Here is a 10247-nt window from a genome sequence, read left to right on the forward strand (position 1 = left end):
GGACGGAGAGTAAGTTGCAACGTAAATAAGGCACATAAAGGACATAATGTAAGGTGATTTTATCTGACAGTCGAACAGAACCTTCCAAAGAAGCAAGCACCTTTTCACCATTAGGCAAACCAATAGGACAATCAACAGTATGGACATCAAACAACCAAGATTTCTTACCGGTAACATGATGAGTAGCACCAGTGTCAATAATCCAAGAAAAAACATCAAACTTACCATTCAAGCGATTTTCGGGAATTGTAGCATTACTAAAAAATCCCGTAATAGCCTTCCATTGATCGGAAGTAAAGTGCTGACCGACGACAACGTTATTTGATGCGCCCTTGAAATGAGTAGGCGTGATATAGTCCCCAGGTCGGTCTTGAGGACCGAGAAAATAGGGAGAATTAGACTCAATTTTGGGTGGTGGTGGAGGAGGTACGACGTCACCAGCCATGGAAATTTACGATGAAGAGAAGAAAAAAAATGTGTGGCCTGATACCATGTAGAAACTATACAATCTTGACTTATTCCATTCATTCACCAAGAGAGAATATATATAGGATACAATCTTGAACCCTAGTGAAATAAGGAAACTAAGATCCTAGTGAAACAAGGAAACTAACTAATATATGGTAATTAGTGAAACAAGGAAACTAACTAATATATGGTAATTATCTCCCTACAAATATGCTACCAAATAATATCAAATAATATAAAGATATTATACCGCAATACAAAAGCTTTATCAGATTTTCTTGGGAAGAGCATATTACTCGTCGATGGCTCAGAATAGAAGTCACAGAGACAGTTTTTGGGCCATGATTTCGATCCGAAAATGTTTCATGGTTATATATCTGTAGCAGAGCAAGAGCTCTTAGGTCGTCTTGTCCCTTTTTTAAGTAATATAGCAGCTCAGGAAAATGCCGCTACAACTGATCTCCAGAATACATTTAGTCGACTCACATTCGATTTGGTATGTCAGATAGGGTTTGGGTTTGATCCGAAGTATTTATTACCCTCAATGCCACCAACGCCCTTAGCCGACACTTTTAAAACTGCTGTGAAGTGGAGTATTTTGAGGTATACTACCTTACTCTTGATGTGGAAAGCTAAAACGTTCTTCAACACAGGGTCCGAGAAAAGACTTGGGCTCATGGTTGCTGACCTTCACAAATTCCTGAGTAATATTATTGCAAAAAAAAAAAAGGAAAGATTAGTCATGATGAAGGGTTTGGAGGACAAGGATGTGTTCGCAAGAATATTGAGAAGGGAACAGGGTGAACAACTAGACGAGACGTTCCTCGTTCATTCAGCCGTTAACTTTATCTTGTGAGGACAGGACACGATGTGTTCGGCTTTAACGTGGTTTTTTTGGCTAATCTCGAGTAACCCGATTGTGGAACAAGAGATTGTAAGGGAAATTAGAGAGAAAGATGGTTTGAACAACATGGTTTGCACGCATGCTTATATATGAGAGCATGAGAGACTCTCTCCGCCCATCCCAGTGGACACAAAAGAAGCAGCTGAAGACGATGTTTGGCCTGATGGGACAAAGGTGAAAAAGGGGACAAGCATATTCTGCCACATATTCGCTATGGGAAGATCACAAGAATTGTGGGGATCATGTTGGGCTGATTTTCATCCCTAAAGATGGTTGGAGAGAAGAGGTAGTGGCACATCCAGTAGTGATTGGAATTTCATCGCGAGAGACCCTTTCACGTATCCGGTGTTTCTAGCAGGGCCAAGGACTTGTTTAGGAAAAGAAATCGCGGTTGTGGTGATGAAAATAGTGGTTGCCACTATCCCGAAGCGCTTCTGAGTCATTCCGGCTCAGGACAATTTCTCTCAAAATTTGAAAGCTAAAAGGAGGAACAACAGATAAATTGAAGCTGTAAATTGTTACAGGAATTTTGAAGACGAAGAAGGAGAAGGCTAGAACTTTCTGAATTTTATATTTCTCTTACTGTCTTATTTGAGATGGTTTTTTATATATAAAGTGTGAGTATTACAAAACACAAAATAAGCAAAATATCTCACACTAAACTAAGTACATATGTGGCTCACTAACCACCACTCATTTTAACCCAAAAAACTATTCTACTACAAAACTCAAAATATCTACTAATCTTGGAGTTTCTAGACAAATGTTAACGTTCTAACACTCCTTCTTAAGATTTTTCATTGAAACTCCTTGCAACATTCTTTGAAACTCAAACTTGTTGGTGGGAAGAACCTTGGTTAGAATAACAGCTTGTTGTTATTCACTGCTACAATGCACCTGTTTAACTTCACCATTGTTCTCCGCATCTCTTAAAGCATGAAATCTGATGTTGCTATGCTTCGTTCTGCCATGATGCACCGAATTTTCAGCCATTGAAATGGCTGATTTATTATCCACATAGATCACCGTTAGTTCTTGTGGCAATAGATCCAATTCAAATAAGATCTTTCTCAACCAAATTCCTTGATTTGTAGCAGATGCAGCAGTCACATACTCGGCTTCCGCTGAAGATTGAGCTACAATATCTTGCTTCTTTGTGCTCCAAGAAAAAATGCCAGAACCAAAAGAAAATGAGTAACCAGATGTGCTTTTGTAATCATCCAAACATCCACGCCAATCGCTATCAAAATAGCCAATAAGTACTCCATTCTCCACACTTCTATATCAAATTCCATAGTCAACTGTCCCTTTAATGTACCTTGACACCCTTTTAGCAGCTCCAAAGTGTTTAGTGCTTGGACTTTGTATATATCGGGACAACAAACTAGCAACGAATATTACGTCTGGCCAGGAAGCTGTAAGATACAATAGGCTTCCAATAAGACTTCTATAAATTATTGGATCTGCCCTCTCTTCACCATCATCCTTCATCAACTTTTCATTCACAACAAGTGGAGTTGTAACAGGTTTGCACTTGTCAAGCTTAAAGTTTTTTAACAGATTCAAGGCATACTTCTTTTGGGACAAGAACATTCCTTCACGAGACAGAGCAATCTCTATTCCGAGGAAAAACTTACATCTCTCCTAAATCAGATATCTCAAAAGCTTTTAACATTTCATTTTTAACTTCTTGAACCGCAAGAGGATTTTCACCTGTGATTATCAAATCATCAACATAAACTAATATCACAATCAATTTCCTCTGTTTGAGACCATAAAGTGCCTTTTTAAGCTTATACACCTTGTCTTCTTCACCTGCAACTGTAAAACCTTTAGGTTGTTCAACATGAATGTCTTCTTCAAACAATCTATTGAGAAATGAAGGTTTGACATCCAAATGAAAGATTTTCCACTTGTATTGTGCTGCAAGAGCGACTAGAAATCTTACTGTCTCAAGCCTTGCAACAGGAGCAAACGTCCAAAATCTACTCCAGGCTGCTGAGAATAGCCTTTAACTACAAGGCTAGTTTTATGCTTGAAAATGGAGCCATCTGCATTGAAATTTGTTCTATAGACCCATTGACACCAATAACGTTTTTCTGTTTTGGCCTTTCAACCAACTCCCAAGTGTCATTTTTATTGATCATGGCAAGCTCCTCCTCCATTGCAGAAATCCAAACTTTCTGACTTGCTGCTTCTTCATCGGAGGACGGTTCAACAAAAGCAAAATTGCATTGCTCATAAACTTTAGCTAGTGACCTGATATTCAAAACAGAAGAATCTGTAGTCAATTCAGCATTTGAATTGTGTTTAGTTCCAGTATTAGGACTAAAGGAAGTATCCCTCTTGTGCGGATTTGGAGTTGCAACTAAAGTACTCCCACCTTGATTCTTTACAATCATATCTCGATCCCAATCATAGTAGCTGGACTCATCCACTACAAGATCTCTACTGACGAACACCTTCTTGCTACTAACATTGTACACTCTATACCCTTTTGCAAATGTGCTAAAGCCCAAAAGAATGCAAAATTCTGCCTTTCTCTAATTTGCCTCTTTTAGTATCAAGAACATGTGCACAGCACACCGAACCAAATACCTTCAAGTGTCTTGTAGACTGCTTTATACCCCTCCACACTTCAAAAGACGTCATGCCTTGGACTGCTCTAGTTGGCAATCTATTTAGCAAATAGACTGTGGTATTGACTGCTTTGGCCCAAAAATATTTAGGCATCTTTTTTCTGCCAACATGCATCTTGCCATCTCCATCACCGTTCTGTTCTTTCTCTCAGAAACCCCGTTCTGTTCTGGAGTGTAGCTAACAATGAATTGTTTTTTGAATGCCCAAATCTTTACAATACTTGATAAACTGATATGAAGTATATTCAGTTCCATTATCTGACCTGATATACTTCAACCTGCAACCACTCTCCCTTTCTACCATAGCCTTGGATTCTTTGAAAATAGAAAACACTTGAGATTTGCTGCTAAGAAAGTAAACCCATGTCATTCTAGTTAGATCATCCATAAAGAGAATAAAGTATTTGTTCCCACTTAAAGAAGTCGTCCTTATTGGTCCACATAAATCTGTATGAACCAACTCTAGCTTTTCCTTGGCCCTCCAAAGACTTCCTTTAGGAAAGGATTGTCTATGCATTTTACCGAATTGACATGACTCACAAACATCTATGCACATGTCAATTTTGGGTACATCAAGCACCATACCCTTCGATTGCATATACACCAGTGAACCAAGGTTGTAATAACCAAACCTTTTGTGCCAAAGCCAAGTATCATTCAATTCAACATTAAAAAGGAATTGTCAATCATGCTAATTTTAATCCTTTAGGATCATAGATGACACATTTTTTATCCTTGAAATTAAGAGAATAATTTTTATGAAGCAACTAAGCAACGCTCAACAAGTTTTGAGTTAAGCTTGGCACATAAAGAACATCTTTAATGATTTTCATACCTTTTTCAGTAGAAATTTACGGACCCTCTGCCTTGAGCTTGCACCAATGCACCATTTCCAAGCCTCACTTTAGTTCCGTCAGTTCTATCCAAGGTAACAAATAAATTTTCATCAATCGCCATGTGCCTTGTGCACGCGCTGTCAACATACCAGTTACATCCATCAACATGTGATGTATGCGAGGCAATGCAAACCTCCTCCTCTGATTTTTCAACTTGGTGATCATCCGTGAAATTTGCTCGTTGGGAAGACTGACCACTTTGATTTTGCTTTTGCCTACAATTCCTCTTGATGTGCCCATACTTTTTACAAAATCTACATTGAATTGGAGGCCTTTTTGTCTTCTGCCAACAATTCTTCTCTAAGTGGTTTGTCTTCGTACAAATACCACAAGGTGGAAAATTTCCTTTTCTCAACGAATCACCTTTTTTTTTCACTAGAATTTACCTCTCTAGAGTTATCTAAGGAGACTTTTCTAGCTTCCTTCAGCTGCTTGAATTTATGCCTTGCTTGAAAGGCATCTTCTACTATCCCTTCACTTCTCATAGTTACCCTTTGCTCTTGGACTTTCAATTTAGAGATCAATTCAACTATTGTAAGAGTAGTCAAGTCAGAAGACTCTTCAATAGCTGAGATTTTTGATTCAAACTTATCTGGAAGGCTGACCAAGATTTTTTCTGCAACTTTCTGATCTGGGAAGTCTTCACCAAGTATCCTTATCTGGTTCACAATCTCCATTAGCTTGGAAGAGTATCCTTTCACACTACTGAGTCCTTGATCTTCAAAAGCTCAAACTCTATCTTCCAAGTGAAAACCCTAACAAACTTTACTCTTTTGTTGCCTTCAAACTCCTCCTTTAACTTATCCTAGGCCTCTTTAGCTGTTTCACAAGCCATAATTCTTGTAAACATCACTTCTGTAAGACTTGAGTGTATGCAAGTGAGAGCTCTTGGAGACCTAGTCACCAACTCATCATACTTTTTAATTTCATTCAGAGTTGCATTAACTCTCAAAGGTTGGACAACAGGTGTTCCTCTCTCCACGACTTCCCATAAGTTTAGAGTCTTTAGATAAGCCTTCATCTTGATGGCAAAAATGTGATAATTCTCGCCGGTAAAAATCGGAGGACCCATTGTTGGTTGATTTTCAGGTGCCACGAGCTTACCCAGCAAATAAATCCAAGAAAACCCAGGAATAAGATAAGCCAAGTAACAAGATTTGATTCAGACCCCTTAGGAAATAAGCGTTGATACCATGTTAGAAAGAAAAGAAAGAAGAATTTGAAAGCTAAAAAGAGGAACAACAGATAAATTGTTGTTGCAAATCGCTACAGGAATTTTGAAGATGAAGAAGGAGAAGGCTAGAACTTTATGAATTTTATTTTTTTCTCTTACTGTCTTCATTTGAGATGGTTTTTTATATATAAAGTGTGATTATTACAAAACACAAAATAAGCAAAATATCTCACACTAAACTAAGTACATATGTGGCTCACTAACCACCACTCATTTTATCCCAAAAGACTAGTCTACTACAAAACTCAAAATATCTACTAATCTTGGAGTTTCTAGAGAAATCTCAGCCCCCGTTTAGTCATAAGAATTATTCACTTTATTCCGGATTTTTTTTCACTTTTTTCCGGAATCAGCGTTTGGCCATGAGAATTCCAAATACAACTTGAAGTTGTATTCCGGAATACCAAAACTCAAAAAATTTGTTTTTCAAAAAATTTCACTTTTTTACGACTACATTTCACCAAAAAACTACAATTTCAAAAACTATGGCCAAACACAACTCCAACTCCAACTCCAAAATTCCCAAAAAAGTGAATTATTTTTTCGTATCTATGAACAAATGGGACCTTAGTTTCCTAACAACTTCTAAACCCCTGCTTTCTTTCTTCTTCTAAACCCCTGCTTTCTTTCTTCTTCTTCTTCTTCTTCTCGTTTCACTCCGTGATATGCATGAAACTTTAAACCCTCAGCAGAAATCTGACTCCGTTTGTACATGTGATGGATGGGTGTTGGATCACTTGAAGAGCCGATGAAGAGACAAAGAGTTATTCATATAATATGGTATCGTGTTGATCCAACAAATTAAAACGCATGATAGTAATAGTGTTGATACCTTCAATTGAAATTGTAAAATGGCCTTCTATTGTTAATGCCTTGGTCTGCTCCTTATCCTATTTCCCTCAATTCTTCTCTGCGTCTAAACTTTTTTTGTTAATCCACTTCACATATGGTTTGGTGGACTCTGGAAGAGTGAGATGGTGAATGCATATGGTGTGTTTGTGTATATAGTGTGTTCAATATTTAAAGCTGAACAGTCCTTACAACTTCTGTAAGTGATGCATGAATATATTGTTACTGAAAGAGTTTGGAAAAACTTATACCATTTGCATAACGTGTTTCTGAAGAGAAAAATAGACATTTACTCCAAAAGATGAAATTAATTCTGTAACTTAAACTTTCTGCCAACTGCCAAGCTTTAAATACTTCAACGAAATTAAACAGAAAGAGAAGAAGGGCGGAACAAAACTCTCTCATGGAAACATGTAACGGATTATGAATTAATCCGACTTTTGGACCTTTTGGCAGAATACATTAATATGAGTGTGAATGACCATTGATTTGAGGTCTTCAATACCAATAACTGAAATAATGTCTCTATTCCAATTCCTAATGACTGCATTCTACGGTACCAAATTAATTATCCTGTTTTATTATTTACCATTTACTTTTTTATTTGGTGGGCATTTTAGTAATCTAACTTTTCACTAAAGGGCTTCTCACTTTTAATAATAGCTAGTATCTATACCATGACAATGAATATAAACTTTTTTAAAATAATAAAATATAATATTAAAATATGTGTATAAGGTATAAAATAAAATTTGAAAGGAAAAATGAATACAAACTCATCATCATAACATGTGGTCCTATATATCAACATTAATGTAACTAAACTTAAAATTATTGGGTAGGTCAATAATTATAAAATTATTGGGTGGGTCTATAATTATACTTTTAAACTGTTGTTGAAGTTACACTTTGAACTCTGACTCTTTCTACGGAGATTGTTTAGCATAAGAATAAAGTATAAATCAAGCACCATAATCTTAGCTGAAGTATAGTAACATCATACTGGATTTTCACTTGTATTTTCTCTGCATATGAATAATTTTTTTTTTTGATACAATCTTTTGATAGAAATATATATTTCGCGTAAAATAAATATGACATTTCTGACTTCATAGCTAAAGGGTTGACTATCATATTTCGAATTCAATACTCCCTTTTATGTCATATTATGTTGTAATACTGTATTCAAATTATAACTTTCAGCAATTAGAAGAGAGGTAATGAGAAGGGAAACAAATTGTCAAACTGAAAAAAGTGTTGTAGGTGAATATTGATATACTTAATCAAATATATATGTTTCAAGAATTAAACTTCTCAGAGCCTAAAGAACCAAAAAATTCAAAAGTCTACTCCTTTTAATTTGTTTAATTTTATTATCAAAACAAATATATAGTACTTCTTAAAGCACTTAGTAAAATTGTTGAACCATGAGCTTTAAAAATCAAACAAAAGCAAAGCCTTATTCCCTGTTTAGATAACAAAAAAGAAATGGTAATATTCCTACATATTCAATTCAATATAACCAAAGCCTAATCAAATAACCAAAAATGAAATTCATTTACATAAATCAAGTAAAAATACCATTTTACTTTTTGGACCACTGATCATTGCCCTATATCAAAAACCTGTGTGCATCAGATTATCTGACTTCTAACGGAATTAATATATAAAATACTAAAATTTTACCAAACATTAAATTGTAACCTTTAGATAATTTCATTTGTTATTTTTTGTCACAACCTGCATAGACAGTTCAAAGTATTAGCCCAACATCCATAGGTCCTTTTGTGCTTCATTTAGAACCATAAAGTAGAAATCACAATACAACCCAACTTAATATAAATTGTAAAATAGTATTTTCCTAATGTAAGCGTAAGGGGTAGCAATTTTTACTTCCTGTTTATAGAGAACAAAAACTAATTATGCTGGTAACCCAGCCCCTTTCATTTAAGTTCTTGAAGTCATAGTTTTAGTTACCTCTATAATAGTATTTAAAAGAAAGACTATGAAGTTTGAAATAAGAAAATATATTTGGAAAATATGAAAATGAATATGAATAGCTGCAAAAGGGGAAAAGGAAGTTGTTAAATCAAAAGCCATAGCTATCAATATCTGCAGTCATATCTAGGGCTGCTTATGGGGCGGATCGGACGGATTATTTTGCTTAACGGTTCGGCTTAACGGTTATCGGCTTTTAAAAGTACTAATCCGCTAGCCAACCTATAAGATATCGGTTGGTTCGGTATCGGATTAACAATTATCGGACGGTTATCAGGCGGTGTATCGGCTAAATATAAGAGAAAATGAAAGAAGTGAAAGAAGATCCAACACTAAAAATAATGACCCAACACATTCTCACTTTGTTTTATGGATTGCCTATAGTTGCTCATTGAAAGTGCAAAAATGAAAGCTACATTTGAGAAGTTTTCACAGATGTGCTTCTAGCCCATGTAATTGGATGCTGGAAGATAGTTCTCTTCTGATATATATAGCACAAATGCATTAATTGGTGCCTATGTGGGAACTTGCTAGTTGTAGAAATTGCAGCAAATTTGCATAAAGCTGCACTAACTTCATTGAAACTCACAGTGAGTGCAAGTGCTAAAGGTCTGTTCAAAGGGAAATTCTTTATGCACAGAACAAAACAAACAGTGTAGAACCAAGTGATGTTGCATCAGCTAACAAGCAAAGTAAAAATACCTGTCAACAAAGTGAGCACAATTTAGAATATAGAGTCAGTATAATATCAGATTCTCAGTAGAGCATCACATTGTTGGAAGAACTAACAAGAACCAAAATTCAATTAAACAACATAAAATATAAAGTACTATATTATGCCACTCAAATAGATCACTAATCAGTTGTGTTAAAAATAATCAGTTCTTTTTCACATCTAATTAGTCTACTTTTGCACAATATAATCCAATAGCATATTTGCTTTTCCTTGCACAACTTCTTTCGCACAACTGCTGGTGCTTTTTTTATTGCAGCAACCAGCAAGTATCCTACAATAAAAAACAGAATTGTTAATATGTAAAATTTTAAGTGCATTCAAACAAACAACGAGAAGATAACAGAACCTTATGAAAGTCACCTTGTACTATATGTCAACTACGGTAGGGTCTTTCCCAGCGCTGGCTAAATCTGAAGAGAAAATTATCATAATGAGTCATGTAATAAGTATAAACCATTTACAACAATAATATACAACAAATATAATAAAAAGTATTATTACCTTGTTCAAGCTGCTCGAGATT

This window comes from Lycium barbarum, chromosome 6 (assembly GCF_019175385.1).
Source record: "Lycium barbarum isolate Lr01 chromosome 6, ASM1917538v2, whole genome shotgun sequence".
Classification (NCBI taxonomy): Eukaryota; Viridiplantae; Streptophyta; class Magnoliopsida; order Solanales; family Solanaceae; genus Lycium; species Lycium barbarum.